Here is a 22332-nt window from a genome sequence, read left to right on the forward strand (position 1 = left end):
ACATCAGGAAATACTGAAACTGTGCACCTTCAAACTGACAACATGACAAAACATTTTTGACGTTCTTGTTTGTTAACAATCACATAAGTGTCATTCTGATGGCAATGAGACATTCATTGACAAAAATACTTACTTTTGAGAGATGAACTAAGTATTTTAAGAAAAGTACAGGCTTTTGCAATAAACTCATTGTGTTGTGCTGTTTGTACTAACTGTTTTGAGAAATGCACTTACTGGTTTGCAAATATCATCATGCAAATAAGCATCATGACTCCTGCCCCAATGGACCTATATTGTGACCATTGCACTAGTAACTCTATGAGAGTTTCCATTTATTCAACATCTACATCCGTAAGCGAATCGTTAGATCAGCTTAGACCTGGCATTATTTCATCATTAGTCACTCAAAACTGGTAAATAGGTGGGTTCTGCCACATTTGCCCCAATGGACAGAAAGTCACTGAGAAATTCTGCAAGAAAGTGAAGCAGTAAGTTATCCTTTCCTTTCTTTCCATTTTTGAGGTGTTAATAAATAGAATTTCAAATACACTTGTGTGAGCAAACTGAAACTGATACTAGTGAAACTAATATAAGACCAATATAAGATACTGAAACTAATAAGACAATTTATATTACTATTTCTATAAACATATATCAATTCCATTTTTTTTTAATTCAACAAATAATCCCAAACAAGGAAAGGGTTCAGGGGATCATCGAATGATATCCGACTAGACAGAACCAGATTCTTTTTTTTTGGGTGTTATTTTGTGTTGAGAGAGTGTTTAGTGTGTATTTATATATTGTGTGTGATTAAATCCAGGTGTGTGCAGCAGAGGTGAGAGCGAATGTGAGGGTATTGGTGAGTGCTGGAAAACAGCGTCAGTGGTCACCATGCATATAGGCAACAAAGTGATTAGGGGGAATTGGAGTCTTATGCTGAATCTGGCAGTGTATAATATTTTAGGATTTGTATTTATTTATTTTACAACAAAACTAAAAGCGCATCTTCAAAAGCACATGCTCAAAAATCTTGTTTCACATTTACAGTAGTCCCCATTTGCTGTAGTTCAAGAGAAGGGAAACTGTCAAGCAGAAACAGGTTCAGGTCTCTTAGTTCAAGTGAAAGATAATTATAGGCTATTGCATCCAAAGACATCCTATACAGTGCACCCGGAAAGTACTCCCATTAGGGGTCGCCACAGCGGATCATCCGCATGTTTGATTTGGCACATGTTTTTACGCTGGATGCCCTTCCTAACGCAACCCTCCCCATTTATCCAGGCTTGGGACCGGCACTAAGGCTTGTGCAACCCTAATGGCTAGGGTTGGTTCCCTGGCCGGGGATCGAACCCGGGCCAAAGCAGTGAGAGCGCCGCATCCTAACCACTAGACCACCAAAGAGCCCCTTATTCCAAAACAGATAAAATTAATTATTTTCCTCAAAAATCTACAAACAATACCCCATAATGACAACATGAAAGAAGTTTGTTTGAAGAAAAAAAAAGAAAACACATATACATAAGTATTCACAGACGTTGCCATGACACTTAGTATTGAGCTGAAGTACATCCTGTTTCCACTGATCATTCTTGAGATGTTTCTACAACTCGTTGGAGTTCACCTTTGGTAAGTTATGTTAATTAGACATGATATGGAAAGGCACACACCTGTCTATATGAGGTCCCACAGTTAACAGTGCATGTCAGAGCATAAACCAAGCCATGAAGTCCTATGAATTGTCTGTAGACCTCAGAGGCAAGATTGTATCGAGGCACAGATCTGGGGAAGGGTACAGAAAAGTTTCTGCAGCATTGAAGGTCCCAAAAAGCACAGTGGCCTCTGTCATCTGTAAATGGAAGAAGTTTGGATCTACCAGGACTCTTTCTAGAGCGATTAGGGGAGAAGGGCTTTAGTCAAGGAGGGGACCAAGAACCTAATGATCACTCTAAAAGAGCTCCAGCCTTTCTCTGTGGAGAGAGAAGAATCTTCAAGAAGAACAACCATCTCTGCTGCCACCAATCACCACCTGTATTGTTACAGACAGAAGCCACTCCTCAGTAAACAGCACATGACAGCCTGCCTGGAGTTTGCCAAAAGGCACCTGAAAGACTCTCAGTCCATAAGAAACAAAGATTGAACTATTTAGCTTGGATGCCAAGTTTCATGTCTGGAGGAAACCAGGCACCGCTCATCGCCTGGCCAATACTATCCCTATGGTGAAGCATGGTGGTGGCATCGTCATGCTGTGGGGATGTTTTTCAGTGGCAGGAAATGAGAGACTAGTCAGGATTGAGAGAAAGATGAATGCAGCAATGTATAGAGACATCCTTGATGAAAACCTGCTCCAGAGCGCTCTGGACCTGTGAATGTCCTTGAGTGGCCCAACCAGAGCCCGGACTTGAACCCGAATGAACATCTCTGGAGAGATCTGAAAATGGCTGTGCACTGATGCTGCTCATCCAACCTAATGGAGCTTAAGAGGTTCTGCACAGAAAAATGGGAGAAACTGCCAAAAAGTAGGAGTGCTAAGCTTGTATCTTTATACTCAAAAAGCCTTGAGGCTGTAATTGGTGCCAAATGTGCTTTAACAAGGTATTGAGCAAGGCTGTGAATAGTTATGTTCATGAAATTTTTTTTTCTTTTTTTTTTTTTATACATTTGCAAAGATTTTAAACACATGTTTCATGCTCTAATTATGGCGTATTGTTTGCAGAATTGTGAGGAACCAGTTACGGGAAGAACCACAAAAGTCAGGTGTCCCCATACTTTTATCTATATAGTGTCAGTAAAGTATTGCAGAAGGATCGTGCATTTTTTTTCAACAGTGTGTAAATAATTTTGTTGATAATTTTCCATTATACAGTTTTGAATTACATAGAGTATGAGTAACATGAATTCCTGGACAAAAGACAACTAAGCAGGTTTATCATCCACTTGTCTTGTAAATGCAGTGTTCCAACATTCATTACAGCTGTGACTACGTACGTCGTTTCTTTTCTTTTTTTTTCACCAACTGCAAGCCAAAAATGAAACTTCACACACAATGACGTGATTTTCATGAACTTGTCAAACCACTTTTTTTTTTTCAGCGACGGATGTTCGATCTACTTCATCATAAACGCCATTGTCCTGAAACACCCTATTTTCACAAATTTTTCACGATTATTTTTCTTCGGAAACCGTGTGCCTAAAATTGCTTTCAAGTGCGCAGGGGTTCCTATTCTCATGTATGTGCAAGATTGCCAATCAAGCCTTCAATCTGTTTACTCTGAAAACAGCTTTGTTTGAAGAAGCTGATTAAAGAAATGTAAAGTAATGAGGGAGATGGTGTTGTTATGAAGGCTGATTGGCAGCAGGAAGCACCATGCTTTCTCTCTGTGATCTGTAATCATACACATATCTACCTGTTATTTTTTCCACACACTTCACACACACAAACAGGAGGATTTTTTGTTATATATATATATATATATATATATATATATATATATATATATATATATATATATATATAAAGATATATGCTATATGTAGATAAGCAACTGTTTAATTGCGCTTTAAACTAAGGGGGAATTTGGCAAACACATACCACAGACTAATGGCAGGCTACATATCCGCTGGTCTTGTGGTTTTACTGATTTGAATAAGGAGTAAACACATATGATGGAAACCATTTTCCCACACAGAAACTAGCACCTGAGCTAAGCCTCCCACACTTAGAGACTGTTTACAGGCTGATCTGTTTTTATTTTCACAAGTGCATCACTTGCACATGCATTTTGCAACGCTGCTACTTTATTTACATCTACTTGTCCGATCTGCTGGCTCCTGCTTTCCTCTATAGCTAGCGCTGCATATCGTATTGTGTCATGTTCGTCTACGTGCTCGTTTTATACTGAACGTTTAAATCGCTAGGTCTTTGTCTTATGTTTTCTGCAGAAGAGTGGCTAGGGATTTTTTTTTTTTGCAGGCTTGGTCAGTCACGAGCTAGCAGTCTCTCTAAAGTGGTGTCGAAAATGTCAACCTCAACACACCGGCTTTTTCATACGCCCAGCTCGTAGTCATCAATAATTCATTGTATGTGTTTGTAAATAATGAAACTGTTAACACACATCGTTGACTCATCCTCATATTGTTCCAAATATCACGGAATACCAGTCACCAATTTTGCTCTATTTGTGTTTCTGGAAAGGAAGTCATGTGGTTCACTTTGTTCAGATACGATGTGGTCCTCTAAGAGCAAATAGCAAATAATTACACTGGATCTATGGCTATTTCCACACTGATACAAAGCTCTAAGCTACAAAACACTAAGCTTAAAACAGTTGATACACTTTTTCTTTAACCATTTGTACTTTCTTTTCTGTAGAATTTGTACAAAAACATCAAATTTGCCTTTATTTCAAATTCCAAGGAAAACCATAATGCAAAGTAAAAATGCCGGGAAAACCCCAGGTCATTTTATGAGGTAAAAATCTATGCTTCTGCTAGAGATTATGTATGCAGGAGGTGCAGCTGTGGCTGCAGTGAAAGGAGACTTGTGAAATTGTGTTCATTGGGTTTCTTGCTTTAGTAACGGAATTAATTCGCACTGCATGAATGTCTGTCCGTGATACTATGTTTCTCTATAATATTGCTGCTTTCTATTAAAGTGGTTTCATAATGATAGTATTAAAAGGTCGATTGATTAAAGTACATTACTGAAGGCATGGGTGTGAAGCCCGCTACTGAATCTGAGGTTCCAAAACATCATGGAAAAAAAATCTTAAATCAGACTTGAACTGTACTGACCTGCTACAGAGACGAGTTTGGCATTCTGAGCAGCATACACTACCTGAACCAGTAGTGCTTTTACAAAATGTATTCCTTTTTTATTACTAGATCCAAATTCTATAAAAGGTGCCAAAATGGTACCGTTGGAAAGAAAATGGAATGGAAACCGTTCATTAACGATTCGTTTATTTTGATCGAGTCTTTAATGTGACTCAGAAGTACGAGTCATCTTAAAGAGTGATTCGTTCATGCGTGAGCAAAGCATTGCAAAATCTCTGAAACAGATTTGATAGTGTACCTTTCGACTTTTCTAGTCTGAGTCGATTTTTGTCATGTGTCTTTCATATATGCTACAAAGGTGATTAAAGGAGCAAAATGAACTAAATGATGAACAAGATTCAAAGAACCAAGTCACTAAAATGATCCGATCTTCCAATCACTAGTGTGTGAGTGTGGTCATATTTTAATATCGTATTAAGAACTAAAAACACAGGAATATCAGACTGCAACTAAAGCAGCCATAATGGTTTCATTAAGGGTACCATGCTAAGGGTTAGGGTTGGATTTAAGACTATTAATAAGCTGACATAATTCATATATTGTGTCAATGGAAGGCTCTGACAAGGATAGTATGACAAAAATGTGTGTATGTGTGTGTGTGTGTGTGTGTGTGTGTGTGTGTGTGTGTGTGTGTGTGTGTGTGTGTGTGTGTGTGTGTGTGTGTGTGCGCTTGTGTGTGTGCGTACGTACACCTGGAGCTTTGTGTGCTGTAAGAATGTCAGACTGCAGGAGTCAGTGGCAACAGTACAAGGAAATGCTTTAGTCAGCCACTACACACACACACACACACACACACACACACACACACACACACACACACACACACACACACACATACACACACATACACAAGCTTTTCTCTTTCACTCAGTAGTTTTCCTACATAAACACAGCCTGAAGTCAACTACACATTCTTCCTTCTTTCCCAAACCAGGGTCACATAACCCGTTTTCCTCCACGGGTAGTTTTGTTCACACCTGTGCTGAATAATTTTTTTGTCTACAAACACAAATTATAAAATGAGACATGAAAAGAAAAATACTACATTGCAAGAAATACCCATCTAAATATTAAAATTAAAAAAAAAGATACAGTCTGGAAACAAGTCAAATTATCTGCCAGTGCAGTAAGATCATTACACTTGGAAAGATTTCTTGAAATAAGAAAACATATCTAAGCAATAAAAAAGTTTTTTGAGCCCAAGCAGTCGATTTAGTCTAATTAACTTTAGTCTAATCTAAAACTAGCTTGTTAATTATTTTTGTAAAGTTCGCTTTTCCTAATTTGTGTGAAAAGATCTTAAAACCAGAGCTACTAAACAAGAGAATTCCTCTTAATCTAAGAATCGTCATCATTAAATATTCTGTCTTAAAATGAGACAAATCATTACTTGCTGCTTCTCAAAATATTTGAACTTATTGCAACATAAAACATTTTTGAATGTATTTTGTCATTACTTTACATTACTGAAAAAACTTCAACATGAGAAACTGCAACCAACAGAAGTTCCTACAAATAATAACTATACTGGCTAATGTCTGGAAAAGTGTGGTGTCTTAATACTTCAGAGTCTTATAATTTGTTATTAGGTTGTAAAAAAAATGTGTTGGTCTTTAAAATAAATAATATTAATGAACAAATCCTAAGTGTGATTATTAAGCATATTTTACTGGGCATTAAAAACAAGTTATTACAGCTTAAATAAAGTGTTAAAAGATACAAAGCTGGTCTTACATTATGTCTTTAATGGCAATTAAGCTTAATTTACAGGTAAAGTAACACATTTCAAGCAAAATGATAAATAAACTTAAACAAATCCTAATAATCTTATATATACTATACTGCATTGTATTTTATTCTTAAAATAAGATCAATAAGATTTTTATGGCTAGAAATAAGATTGTAAGTCTTAACTAGATGAGGAGCTTTTGCAGTGTAGGGAAACACCCATGCCTCACAGTAAAATAAGAGAGGCCACCTGACTGGCATGTTGCTGTAACACAATATGGTGCTACTTAAGCGGGGGCCAGTGACAGCTAAGTGCCCCAATGCATGATGGGACCGAGATAAAGCCAGAGAGAGAAACACAGGGGCCCCAGGCTCAGTGTCCACAGCAGGGAGGCAGATAGCATTGTGCTTCTGAGGGGCATTTAGTTTCCAGCTCCAACTTCACCTTTTCTCTGCTGGCTGCCTCGAGATGCTCTATAGTGCTTATCTGATGCTATGTGCCCGAGTCGTGCTGTCAGCTGCTGGAGCTGTCATCACCCTAGTCACTCAGGTGCGGAGATAAGAATCCAGGATGGTTGCGTTCTAGAGGATAATGGCCTGCGTTTAGGGGTGCTATCAGCACAGCCGACTTTCTCCTCCGCTCGAACACACGTGCACGGATGGACATGCGTGCACACGCCAGTAGCGCACACACACGCGCGCGATTCGTTTCGAGCCTCATTGTATGTGCATGTGTAATTTCCTCAACCATTCATACCCTGAGCCTCTTAACACACGAGTGCCCAAAGCGCGCAGACACAGTGGTCCCCTAACAGGCTGCTCTTTGTCTCGGGCAAATTGCTCGAGGAATGCTACTGAAAAACAACGGTGCAGACAGATCCCTGGAACCCAGAGGAGCCATACAAAACCCGTACTGCACATTCATTACGCTGATTAGGCAAAGAAGATAATTAGACCGACGAGCAAATGCGTGTGTACTGGGTGACTCTGGGACTCCACAATAAATGCCAAATTGGCAACCAAGAAAACTCACAAGAGATAAGTCTTTTTATAATAACAAATGACTCGAATCATCAAATTAGTAGTAAAATGTAAATATTACAACAAACCTTTTGTTAAGGTCAAAGTGCATACAACAAAAGATCCAGAGCATTTCCCTATAGGCGTCATATAATGTCAGGTCAGATCAGCTGACTCCCAAGAGGAGCGTTTATCAGTTTATGAGGTCGAAGACAACTTGAAGACCTAAAACAGATGGCCTGCTAGACTGCAACACAGAACACCGGCTGGAGATTTGATCTTTTTGACAGTAAAAGCTAAACGTCACACACATGATGCATTTGTGCTTCATTTTAGATTGGAACCCTAATCCTATTAATTCAGTGTTCTCACCTGGTATAAAGTATATCTACTGAGCCTAGTTGTTGAAAAAAAAAATTTCAGAAAACAATATAAAAATTTTTGTTACGTTCTGGTTTTGGTCACATGACCAACAAAAGCTCAGGTGTGCCCTGGTTAATAGCATTGGTAGCAGTGCTCTGTTGTTTGGCCCGGTGTGAAGGAAACAGCCATTACCCCATTATGTTCTACAATTACCTTTTACTGCGGCGCTGTATAAGTATCTAATTTACAGGCTGCATTAATGTTTCCACTGCAATGCAATAATGCTGCATTTATGCGTGCCTTGGAAAGGTCCACCGAGAGTCTGCACAAAGCACATGCACACTGCTAGCATTGTGTTAACAGCTAGGTCTCCTTCGACTATGTCTACCTGCATGGCATTATGTGCTTTAGGTACATGCTGACTAAACCAAAGCATCAAGAGAAAATGCCTGGAAATTCCAAGAAACATTTAGACCTATGATAATTGTCCCGCAAGAGCAGATTATAGCTTGCCAACTGCAGTAAACAGAAGCAAAGCCATTCTATTTTGAGCTGTAAATTCTGGCTAACGGACCATTTTGTACTCCTTGGATGAAAAGTAGTTCATTGAGATGTAAACATATGAGACATTTCATGAGTTGAAATGAATGGATTTTACACTGTATAAATTGGATGAGTGGGAAATTGCTGGAAAAAAGTGCTGGCTTGTCGTTCTTATTTTTCTCCCTATCAAAAAATAAATGGCACACCACTTTCATCAACTGCTGTACACTTCGACATAGTGGCAGCTGTGAAAGAGCATTTGCCAAAGTGTAGAAATGAATCTGGAGATTTGCTGGAGAGCCAGAATTCCAGTCATTCTTGCTGAACCCAAATGAGCTTCCCATTCAGAGAAAGGGCTGACTGGGGGCTTTAATGGATTAGGTATTGACACATATAATGACACAGAGTAAGAGATTTAAAGGATGATCTAATCACTCAGGGTTTTTTTTTTTGAAGGCAAAAGTTTAGTCATTTGGAAAATCCAGATTTTTGCTCATGCACTAAAACCGACTTTGCTGCACGAGTTGTGTCACTATTTGAATATTATAATTAAATACTATTGTAATGCATTAGGTGGTTTTCCTGCATCATCAATAAACAAGCTATGGTTACTTCAGAATTCAGCAGCCAGAGTTCTCACAAGGTCAAGAAAATATGACCATATACCCCAATCTTATCATCCCTACACTGGCTACCTGTTAAAGTTTTGAATCCACTACGAAATATTGCTACTTACTTACAAAACACTAAATGGTTTGGCTCCCAATTATCTATCCAGTCTTCTAACATGCTACAATCCATAACGCTCCTCAAAACTCTGGACTTCTTGTAGTTCCTAGAATAGCAAGGTCCACTAAAGGCGGTAGAACATTATTATATTTAGCTTATTATATTTTGGAATAGTTTTCGTGACAGTGTTCAGACACGCTTTCCCAGTTTAAGTGCAGATTAAAGATGTATTTTTTTAACAAGTTCTACAAATAACATACATCATATATCATCACCTTGTGCTCCAGTACATCTCCAGTACATCTGAGCACATTATCAACTTCTGCTTGTTAATACTATAAACAGCAGCTACACTAATTCCTCTCCACTGCTTCTCTCTCTGTACCCATCCCAAGGCATCCTGAGGTTGCGCCATCTCCAGTCACGTCCCACCTCATAAAGATTGTGGACCTTTAAAGAAGCAGATGGCGACCCCGCAATCTAGACCAGCGCCATTTGGATTTCACTTTATGTAGAGTTTGGACATTGGACCTCTTTGAGTGTTTAAACGCTCTGTCATGGAGAAGCTAGTGTTGGATCTATGATGATCGCAAATGTTGAGATATTTTATGAGTTGCTTAGTAGCTCCTGGTTCCATAAACTCAAATAACTGTAGAAAACTGTAGAAAGGACTTTACTCAAAATCTTGCATTCCAGTGCTCATGTTAGTTCTCACTCTCCAGTGTTCTGTATTGTTTTAGAGATTTATATTCAGATTCTTGATGTCACCCAAATGAGGATGGGTTCCCCTTTTGAGTCTGGTTCCTCTCAAGGTTTCTTCCTCATGACATCTAGGGGAGTTTTTCTTGCCACAGCCGCCATGGCTGCTCATCAGGGACAAACACACTTCGTTCACTTAATTCTGTAAAGCTGCTTGAAGACAATGTCTGTTGTGAAAAGCGCTATACAAATAATCTCGACTTGACTTAAATACAGGTAGTGCCTGAGTTACGACTGAGATGCGCCCGATGTCCCCATCATAATGTAAAAAAATACAAATTATGCAATTTGTATGCAAATAACAGTAAATAATTTGGCAAAACAAAGCAATGTACAGTATTATACTGTATGTGTCAGCGGGCACGTGGACGAGCGCCAGTTCGCGAGTTGAGGGTGGAGCATATGCTGAAACTGTTTCTGCACCTGCTGCGTGAAACAAAATATATTTACAATTTTTTTATATCGCTATAGTCATCGCAAGATTGAAAAAGGTTCGTAAGTTAAACCATTGTATCTCGGGGAGTACCTGAATAATTAAGTGCTTATTAAAAATTTGGAATTTAATCATAAAAACAAATTTAAAAAAATAGTAATAATAATAATTACAAAGTTTCCACTAATGAATTTTGAAAAGTTATGTGCACTCATTCCATGCTACAATCACCACTGGATCACTCATTAGGGATAAACTACTGTAAATTCTTTTATACCAGTTTTATCTCTATAAAGATCTACAAATAAAAATGAATTAAATTGAATTGAATGCAAGATCACAAATGCAAGATCACAAAAAAGGTCACCATTGCAATCTTCAAGCCCACTTCAAAGGTACGCCTACATTTGAATTCTATTTGTACTGAGTAAACCTTGTAAATGCTTTTCACTGATGCAATATTGTGCAATTTGAAACAATTACAATGTTTATTACAAGCTAAATGATCCTCAATTCTCTAAAAAAAAGTCTCTTGAGGTACTTGAGCAGAACAGCAGGAATCCATGACTGACTCGGAAGTAAATGTAGACTTGAAAGTGCACCCGCAACATTCATGCCTCTGAATGTGACGGGACAAATATAAACGAGACCTTTAAACTATATTACATGTGGTGCGCAATCTTAAAAACAATAGACGGCGTCTGGGTACCGAGCGACTTTCTGTCTAATTGTGTCCAAGGTATTGACTCTTAAAGGGTAAAAAAAAACAAAGAAAACAACAAGGACAAAGATAGCATTAATAATATGGCTTAGAAGTGTATCATAAGGACATAAAGACATCGACAGAAGAACCCGTTTGTGGAACCACCGCCATACAAAGCCACATCGTTACGTATCAGCAAACTCAAATGCAAGACTGAGGAACTAACCCAAGCACCATTATGGGGACAAGAGAGCGCACGTACCCTGATTAGACACTCGTCTTCCTACCTTACATCTCTATTGAAAGAGTTTGCTCGTATGTACGCTCAGCTACAAACCACTACCCCTTCATTACTCTGCTTCTGTTCCTCCATAGTGGCTCCAGTCGGGCTAAAGCAGCCCCCCTTCTCTCTACACACATAGACAGTGGTGTGCACACACACCAAAAACACACACGGCCTTACCCTCATCCTAATCTCTCTCTCTCTCTCTCTCTCTCTCTCTCTCTCTCGCTCTCTCTCTCGCTCTCGATTTTTCTCTTTCTCCCAGCAAACTGAGCAACCCTACCATTAAGGATCCCTCTCACGAATAGTCTGGAGTGTTTTACTGGGTCATCACATTTTCCTGCACTCTATGACTTTTTCAGTTGCTTACTCAGTGTAGCTACTTTAAGCTGGATTTATTCAATAGGAACAAAAATATAAAGACCTATGATAATTATAGTGATATCCCAACAAATTACTAGATTAATACTACTACTACTACAACTAGATTACACTAGCTCTGCCACAGACCTGGGATAATATTGCACACACACACACACACACACACACACACACACACACACACACACACACACACACGTGTCTGGCGTCTTCATCTTCAGCCTGGTCTGAAGTAAACAAAAACATTTCCCTGGCTGAATGCAGCTGCAGCCTGTCTGATGGGGCAGATCATGTGATAGATCCGAGTGACAAACACCACAGTGTGTTATTGTAGTAGGGGCTGGCGGTGTATTATTTAGAGGGTGGAGTCCTGATCAGGTTTCTCTGCACCTCGCTTTGCTATTTTGTGATAGAGCAAAAGAAAGTGGGGGGTAAAAAAGGGGGCCCCGGAACGCTGTGGAGTAATGCACTGTAACACAAGCGGTGGTTAACCATGGTGAGCTGGCGCACAGGCCCACACACACACACACACACAAAACAGAACGTAAAAAAAACCTGACCTGCCCTGTGTGTACACTTCAGTATGAATTTTGAAATGTATAATTTTTCTTATTCTAGTTAGTTGAAACTTTTCAATAGTTTTGCGGACTGAATTAATGCTGAATAGTCTATGAAGAAAGGAAACTTTACGAGACCAATCAAACCTTTCTGACCTGTTCTTAACCCTTTCATACTTGTTCCTTTGCATCAATGCAGTTGTGTAGTGAGCAGAAAGACAGAGAGAGAGAAAGAAAGAAAGAGAGAGCATCTGTGGAGAAAGTGAGACACAGGAGGACCCGGCTGCCCACAGAAGTGAGACTATGTACTCCGTACAAGCGGTGAGCTTAAGACACTTCCTGCTCTGTTGCTGTCAAAAATACAGCCAATTTTTTTTTTCTGAATAGATCACACAAAAACATCCAAATTCCCACACCTTCTGCCATGCGGATAAACTTCCTCAGTGATGGACACACAGCAACACTGAGAGACATTGAAATGCCTAATGTCCTAAATTTTGGTGTAGATACATGTGTATTGTTTTTAAAGCCCTTAGTGTAATCTATTTGCACTACCTGCTTTGGCAATAATGTGTGTGTGTGTGTGTGTGTGTGTGTGTGTGTGTGTGTGTGTGTGTGTGTGTAAAAGAGAGAGAGAAAGAGAACAAAAAAGAGAAAGAGAGAGTGAGTATGTGTTGTAATATAAATGTGGTTTACCAAATGTACACAATTAAAAGGGAAGTGTACCAGGGTGCACTTATTTATCCACTGACTGTATGTTTCCCTCTATAGAAATCTATAAGAAATGATGTACAGTGATGGCTGTCTTTACCTGTTCACAATTTCAGTTTAGATAAGCAGAGACTACTATTTTTGTTTTTCTCCTGCTGTGAGGAAACCTGCATTTACCTGAAACTTCTCCTAAGTTGCACATTTATATGTACTGTATATACACACATACACAATATGGACTGGGACACCTGACTTTCCCAGCCATATGTGGTTGTAACTGTCATCGCAAAAGCTGAAGGTACCCAATTGTACAGGATGTCTTTAGCATGACATTTTCCCTTTATTTGAACTAGGAGACAGAAACCTGTTCGCAAACGCCATGATGATATGCTTTGCATGGGTTGGAGTGGAAGATCTCCTGCTATAAAGGCTCTTTACTTTACTGGAGGCTTTACTAACACTCTTGTTCCCTAATGAGCACAAACCTCCATAGGCACAACCCAAAATCTAGTGAAAATCTTCCCAGAAGAGTGGAGGCAATTCTAAGAGCAAATTGGGACTAAATGTAATGTGATGCCTAAAAAGCACATACCATACCGGTGACTATGGGTCCGCAACTTTTGGCAATTTATATATATATATATATATATATATATATATATATATATATATATATATATATATATATATATATATATATATATAAAAATATATATAAAACCTTAGGCCCAGAATTATTTTGGAAATTATTGTTATGGAAATTAGAACTCATCCTATGAAAAACAAATGTTAAAAAAATTGTTTAATAAGGTAAAATAAGTGTCTTTTTTATAGATAAATTATAGATCATATCATGAATGGTCAAACTTATAGTGAACATTTGGGAGCATGTCCAGACATGGATGCATCCTGAGTGATGAGCGTATTGGACCGGGGACCGCTTTGCCAAGTTTCCTCCTTTTGTTTCATTTATGAATTGAGCCTAAATCAATCTGTGGCATATTTTTACCCTTCACACAGTTCAAAGAGCCCACAGCAGCAGCCCAGGAGACCACAAGATCCTTCGTTGCCTTTACCCTTATATCTGATAGAACCCAGTTTATTGAGTTCAAGTTTAAACGCAAGAGCATGAGGAAATAGAGATTTGCCCTTAACAACGGCCTAAAATAACCCTGATGCGTGTTATTAGCCAGTTGAGCAAAGTATTGCTTTTTAGCCTGTGGAGAGTGAAATCAAAACTGTCACAATGCAGATAAATGCACTACTTAGTATGGTTGGACATGCTTCTACCTGCTCTTGCTCCAACAAATGGACAAGCTTCGGTCCAGGGCTGAACCACTTTGAACCGCGTATTTGCTCTGAACACACCTGTCTCCACAACCTCTAATGTCTGTCTAGACTTCAAATCCTGTTTAAAATGATTCAGGAAACATTTAGAGCCGACTTTCAATCCCAAGACATTTACATATTCAGTAAATTGAACAAAGAAATTCATTCAAAATGGAATTGTAAAATAATATGACTAGTCAACACATTTACAACTATATTTTTAACTGAAAAAGCTTTTTTTCTTAAGCCATTTTTCTATTATTACTTTCTAAAGGATTGAAATAAAATAAATACTAAATTACTAAACCTATTTACTAGAAATTTGTATTTCTTTGAGGCAGATACTTTATTTTATTCTAGCAATAAATGCTAGAAATGAGCAAAGTAATCAATCAGGATCCAGAATTTATTTGTCACATTAATTTCTATATAATCTTTTTATATTTACTTGTCGTTGTACATACTGTAAATCTTGTATGTGGTTGAATAGCCTAAGGAAAGAAGCTCCTGTCAGTGAAAAATAATTTCCAAGCTAAAATAAATGTGTCTTCCTTTATTCTGAAAACATATTTCCACTTGCTATGGTCCTTTTCTTTACTTTCTACCCCATGGTCAGATACGTTCCACCTCTTCACTGCAATCCGGTATGATTTTTTTCCAAACACAGTGAAAACATTTCTTGTTTTTAGAGACTGTAATGTTTTTGTTTGTATGAATAATGAACGATGAAAAACAGAACAGAAATAAATATGACAAGTCAGGCTTTGTATATGCAAAACTCAGTAGTCTCCAGCTCCAGCTAACAGTTATTAATATTCAAAACCAGCCTCTGTGCATTGCTAGCTAGCAGACTAGCAGATCAGCAGACTAGCAGACTAGCAGTGGCTTAAAAAAGTGACATTTCGCACCTTATATTGTGATTTAACTTTGCTGTGGTAATGCTAGTGTTAACTAGCGGAATGCAAACTAGCGGGAGGGTTTACTGTCGTTCTGGTGCTATTAGAGAATAAAAAAAAAAAGAAGCAAAGTAACTAATAGCTTCAGTCCTACTCATAAACACCAGATTTGCAACCCTACAGCTCCTGATTAAATATTGCCTGTGCATGTCCTACTCGACTCTAAATTGCTCCTAGGTGTGAATGACGGTGTCATTGTGTGTGTGTGTGTGTGTGTGTGTGTGTGTGTGTGTGTGTTTATGTGTGTGTATGGTGTACTGTATTGCATCCAGGATATTTTCCTGCTTCCCCCACAGTATTCCTGGATTTGTATTCACCACAGTCCTGATCAAGATTAAGCTCTTGTTGAAGATAAGTGAACGAATAAAATAAATCTTCGGACAAAAAACAACCCCAACATTTCTTGTTAGACAAAGTGCACATGTCCAAGAACATGTTCTGCATCTTACTACGGTCTGTGCTTCCGAGGTAATCCCCTATTAAGTGCACAAGTCTAGTCATGTTCGTGCAATCTGGACCAACCCTGCAATAAGCCAGAGGCATACAGCGAATGTGCCTTAGATAGGGTGGGATGGATTGTCCTGCACAACAGGTGTTTGTGTGTGTGTGTGCGTGTGTGTGTGTGTGTGTGTGTGTGTGCATTAACCATATGCTTGAAACCACTGACTGACTTTTCATGTCAGAACAGTTCAGCCATCAACAAGACTGATCAGCCTTTACCACTTAGTCACATGGGGTGAGGCCGTGATGTCATTTAAGGTAATCTATCTTCATGAAGCCTGCAGACAGTCAAAGTCCTGACTTTTTGGTTGCGAGGGAGTGGAGAAAGACACCTTCATCGGGGTATGGGCTTTGTCTGGACAGAAAGAGACATTTGTTTTTGGCATATGTGTCTCTGTCCAAGCTGAATAAATCACTGTCTGGGTCAGACATATTAAGAGAGTATTACTCACAACCTGCCTTTCAGACATATGCCTCAAAACGTTTGGCACTACAAAATAAAAAAAAAGACAAATGGATTCATGCAAATGGCAAGAAAGGACTAAAAAAGGAGGTAAGGAGAACTGAAAGAAAGAGAGAACCACAGAAAGAGCGAGTAAAACAACATGGTATTTTCTACTACTTTCTATTGGGTCACAGTTTTGCTTAATGCCCCTGTTTTTTCAATTATTTATTTATTTATTTTTTTAGGAATCCCAAACTTTATATCTTTTCACAATTTTATGTTATTTTCAAAACTATATCCTTAATATATACTATATATAATAATCATCTATGTTTGCCATTTGTTTGCCTATAATTACATTCACTGTGCCTCCTGTGGAATTGCTTTTAAACCATCTCTTTGTGCCCTGCTCCAGGAAATCCAAAAACATGGAAACACACTCGGTCCAGATGTGCGTGTGTGTGTGTGTGTGTGTGTGTGTGTGTGTGTGTATGTATGTTGTCAGGGTCAGTCAGTTCACACACCTGCTGCCCTGAAGCATACGGAGAGCCATGAAACTACAAAGTGGACACAACTACGCTGGCTTTGCTCTCACTTCAAAATACAGGATGAGCATCTGCTTGGAGGAGAAATATTGAATTACTTAGCTTTAGCTTGGTTTCTTACAAACATTTGTGCCTGTTTTTTTTCTTTGTAGTTTTTATTAGTCAATATTTTATTAGAACCACAGACTTCCTAACATGCTTGGACAAGTGCATAGTTTGAAGTTGCAAATCCGATCCCATCCCAGCCCATTGATTTCAGACTCTTTGTATAGGAGAACACAATAGCCAGTCAGATTGGATAATCGTCCAGACAATTCATCAAGAAAAAGAGAATGGTACCAGCATTGTTTTACTGTTCATATACCAAAGGATAAAATTATCACAGTAGGCTTTTAAACTTTTACTTTTACTTGGCAGGTTGTCCTGAATCTGAGCTACATTTTCCTTTAACAATATGGCTTCCACATTTCAATATTAATTATAAAATAACACTTGATCCAACATGTAATATAAATTTTTTTTAAATATTTTATTTATGTATTTATTTTATTATTATAATTGAAAATTATCGAAGCCATGAAACTGTAATTATCTTATTTTTTTATTTTTATTTTTTTTTTAGTTTCTTGATGTTTTTGTTTAGTTCAGTTTAATGTTATAAAAATGGAAATATGTTTTTTATTTGATATATCCAAAGCATTTGTCTGCTTACTTTTTTCTTTATGTTTCAGTAGATTTTGGAGTGTGTTTGTTGGGATCTGTGCTGATTCACCCACAAGGGTGTTGTAAAGTCAGGTACTGATGTAGGTGTCTGGGGTGTGTTCCAATTCATCCCAAAGGTGGTCAATAGGGTTTATGTCAAAGCTGAACATACGGCAACATACTTTTGTACTACATATATTTTCTGCCATATATATATATATATATATATATATATATATATATATATATATATATATATATATATATAATTATTAATTAATTATTAATTATTATTTTTGGTGTTATATACGGTGGATAAACAGTCAGACACTGGACTTAATACATCAATTTTCAGATCAGATTAGAGTGTAACTGAGGAATCTCTGTTTACTTCAAGCTCTTGTGCAACTGTCTGAAATGAACTAATATCTGAGGTCTTAATATCAACAGGGCAATTTAGGAATTAACGTTATCCTCACTTAACTCAATTCTGGACACACCCACACATTGCATGGGACAAGTAATATCAGTTCAACCATATATCACAACCTTTGTAATTGCCTAAAATACAACAATAGACGTAGAATCTGATAGGAGTCACTAGCTTCTTTGTAAATGCGTATAATGTGCATATAAGACCAATATGAAACCAATAAATAGGTTTCCTAGGACATTAAACATGACAAAATGTATAAATGTATGACTATATTTTAGATCATGAGCGTTTATTAGCTCACACCCTTAGCTTTATCAGCAATTGTCCTCAGTAGTTTAATAGTACCCTGTCCACCATGTTGCATTAGGCATATGTTTCTAATTAGAAAGACAATTAGAGATATGCTGAACAGGACATGGGTCACAGTGATGGATGGATTATTTGGTTCATTGGCATGGCTGCCAGAGACAAGCAAAACATTTTAGAGGAAAAGGACTTCACAGGCTAGACAGAAGAGTGCAGTGAGTTGGGACTGGGCCATGAAGCCCAGAACATGTGCCAGGGTGCTTGTTTGGCAGAAAGCCATCATACTAAGGCTGCCCTGTAAGTAGTGCCATGCAACACAAAACAAGGATACGCCTAGCAGTTACTCATCGAATTCTCATGCATGTACACAGACTCAGATGTATTGACGGCCTATGCATAAGTATTGTTTAGTGTGAATTCTCTAGTTTTATTTTAAACACAAGAACAATACAGAACAGCTGTAAGTAAAATAGGATAATATTTTGGGGCAAATGATGTAAGGAGTTTTTCTTTGCTACATGGTTGTTCATTAAAGAGAAACGTACAGGAATTTTTGATGCTGAAATTTACAACTCTAATTACAAAAAAAATTGGGACACTGTGTCCAAATCTCATAAATCCATAGTCTATTCACAATAAAACATGGAAAGCATATTAAATGTTTAAATTGAGGAAATGTACCATTTAAAAAAAAAAAAAGAGTTATTTTGAATTTGATGGTGGCAACACGTCTCAAAAAAGTTGAGACGTAGCAACAAAAGTCTGAAAAAGTAAGTGTTATTAAAACTCAACCGTTAAAGAAACAATTTCGGTTAACTGTCAACAGGTCAGTGAGATAATGAGGAGGAAAGAGGAAAAGTCTCTCAGAAGTTAAGATGGGCTGAGCTTCACCGATATGTAAAATTTCAGAATAATGTTCCTCAACATAAAATTGCAAAACAGTTAAAGATCTCATTATTTACAGTACATGGAATCATAAAAGGTTTCAAATAATCTGGGGAAATCTCTGTGCACAAGGGTGTAAAGTCTTCTGTAAAGCTGCTTTTGGACACTGTCTATTGTTAAAATGACTATATGAATAGAATAGAATAGAATTGAATAGAATTTAATTCCTTGTTTTAACTCTCTTTGTGTAAATTCCTTATTATTTCCACATGTATTCAACCTCTTTTCATTCTTATTAGCATTAAGAGAGATGTAGTACAATGAAGCTACACTTTACCACCTTTAACATGGTCCCACTTCAAACATCCAGACCCTGTTATAACCAAGTGTTTGTTGACTTTTATCATTAAAATGGTAACACTATCACCAAACCAAGACACTGACTATCATGTACCCCAGAAGGCAGAAGATAATCACTGGTACTGTTTGCAAAAAAAGTCTCACTTTTATTTACAGATTTGGTATTAAAGGATTTGGAAGATTGATATCTGATATTCAGATCTGTTTTGATTCCAACCCCTAAGCAGGGAATTACAACAGTAATAATATAAACATTTTGTTTTCAAAATGTGGTCTTGTGTTTTTCTCAAAATAATTGGATGCTTATGGGTCACCAAATACACATATGTCTTGTATTAATCACTGCTTGTTTGTTTAGGGTTTTTTTTTTTTGCAAAATGCATTACTGCCGTATCTGATTTTCAATATAGCCTAACCTGAGAGACGCATCTCTCAGAGTTGCATCCGGAAAATATTCACAGTGCTTCACTTTTTCCACATTTTGTTATGTTATAGCCTTAATTCCAAAATGGATTAAGTTCATTATTTTCCTCAAAATTCTACAAAAAATACCCCATAATGACAATGTGAAAGAAGTTTGTTTGAAATCTTTGCAAATGTTTAAAAAAAAAAAAGAGTTATTTTGAATTTGATGAGGGCAACACGCCTCAAAAAAGTTGAGACGTAGCAACAAAAGTCTGAAAAAGTAAGTGTTATTAAAACTCAACCGTTAAAGAAACAATTTCGTTAACTGTCAACAGGTCAGTGAGATAATGAGGAGGAAAGAGGAAAAGTCTCTCAGAAGTTAAGATGGGCTGAGCTTCACCGATATGTAAAATTTCAGAATAATGTTCCTCAACATAAAATTGCAAAACAGTTAAAGATCTCATTATTTACAGTACATGGAATCATAAAAGGTTTCAAATAATCTGGGGAAATCTCTGTGCACAAGGGTGTAAAGTCTTCTGTAAAGCTGCTTTTGGACACTGTCTATTGTTAAAATGACTATATGAATAGAATAGAATAGAATTGAATAGAATTTAATTCCTTGTTTTAACTCTCTTTGTGTAAATTCCTTATTATTTCCACATGTATTCAACCTCTTTTCATTCTTATTAGCATTAAGAGAGATGTAGTACAATGAAGCTACACTTTACCACCTTTAACATGGTCCCACTTCAAACATCCAGACCCTGTTATAACCAAGTGTTTGTTGACTTTTATCATTCAAATGGTAACACTATCACCAAACCAAGACACTGACTATCATGTACCCCAGAAGGCAGAAGATAATCACTGGTACTGTTTGCAAAAAAAGTCTCACTTTTATTTACAGATTTGGTATTAAAGGATTTGGAAGATTGATATCTGATATTCAGATCTGCTTTTGATTCCAACCCTGAGCAGGAATTACAACAGTAATAATATAAACATTTTGTTTTCAAAATGTGGTCTTGTGTTTTTCTCGAAATAATTGGATGCTTATGGGTCACCAAATACACATATGTCTTGTATTAATCACTGCTTGTTTGTTTAGGGTTTTTTTTTTTTTTTTGCAAAATGCATTACTGCCGTATCTGATTTTCAATATAGCCTAACCTGAGAGACGCATCTCTCAGAGTTGCATCCGGAAAATATTCACAGTGCTTCACTTTTTCCACATTTTGTTATGTTATAGCCTTAATTCCAAAATGGATTAAGTTCATTATTTTCCTCAAAATTCTACAAAAAATACCCCATAATGACAATGTGAAAGAAGTTTGTTTGAAATCTTTGCAAATGTTTAAAAAAAAAAAAAATCACATGTGCATGAGTATTCACAGCCTTTGAAACGACACTCAAAATTGAGCTCAGGTGCATCCTGTTTCCACTGATCATGCTTGAGATGTTTCTACAACTCTACCACCTGTGGTAAATTCAGTTGATTAGACATGATTCGGAAAGGCACACACCTGTCTATATGAGGTCCCACAGTTAACAGTGCATGTCAGAGCACAAACCAACCCATAAAGTGAAAGAAATTGTCTGTAGACCTCAGAGACAGGATTGTTCTGAGGCACAAATCTGAGAAAAATTTCTGCACCATTGAAGGTCCCATTGAGCACAGTGGCCTCCGTCATCTGTAAATGAAAGAGGTTTGGAACCACCAGAACTCATCCTAGAGTTGGCCGCACAGTGGGGGAAAAGGGCCTCAGTCAGGGAGGTGACTAAGAACCTGATAGTCATTTTGAAAGAGGTCCAGCGTTTCTCTTTGGAGAAAGGAGAAATTTCCAGAAGAAAACCATCTATGCAGCACTCAGCAATGAGGCCTGTATAGTAGAGTGACCAGATGGAAGCCACTCCTTAGTAAATGGCACATGACAGCCCACCTAGAGTTTGCCAAAAGGCACATGAAAGACTCTCAGACCATAATAAACAAAGATTAACCTCTTTCCATGTTCCTTGAATGCCAAGCATCATGTCTGGAGGAAACCAGGCACCGCTCATCGCCTGGCCAATACTATCCCTACAGTGAAGCATGGTGGTGGCAGCATCATGCTGTGGGGATGCTTTTCAGTGGCAGGGAGACTGTGTCAGAATCGAGTAAAAGATGAATGCAGCAATGTACAGAGATGAAAAACTGCTCCAGAATGCTCTGGACCTCAGACTGGGGCAACGGTTCATCTTCCAACAGCACAATGGCACACAGCCAAGATAACAAAGGAGTGGCTACAGGATCACTCTGTGAATGTGCTTGAGTGGCCCAGCCAGAGCCAGGACTTGAACCTGATTAAACATCTCTGGAGAGATATGAAAATGGCTGTGCACTGACGCTTCCCATCCAACCTGATGGAGCTTGAGA

General features: G+C 37.8%; 1 protein-coding gene across 1 annotated transcript in view; it reads right to left on the minus strand.

Annotated features, from left to right (window-relative positions):
* The window catches only part of kcnq1.2 (potassium voltage-gated channel, KQT-like subfamily, member 1.2), a 147348-nt gene that overhangs the window by 24262 nt on the left and 100754 nt on the right, over positions 1-22332 (minus strand). The gene's annotated exons all lie outside the window — the stretch shown is intronic.

The sequence above is a fragment of the Silurus meridionalis genome, chromosome 10 (assembly GCF_014805685.1).
Source record: "Silurus meridionalis isolate SWU-2019-XX chromosome 10, ASM1480568v1, whole genome shotgun sequence".
In the NCBI taxonomy this organism is placed as follows: Eukaryota; Metazoa; Chordata; class Actinopteri; order Siluriformes; family Siluridae; genus Silurus; species Silurus meridionalis.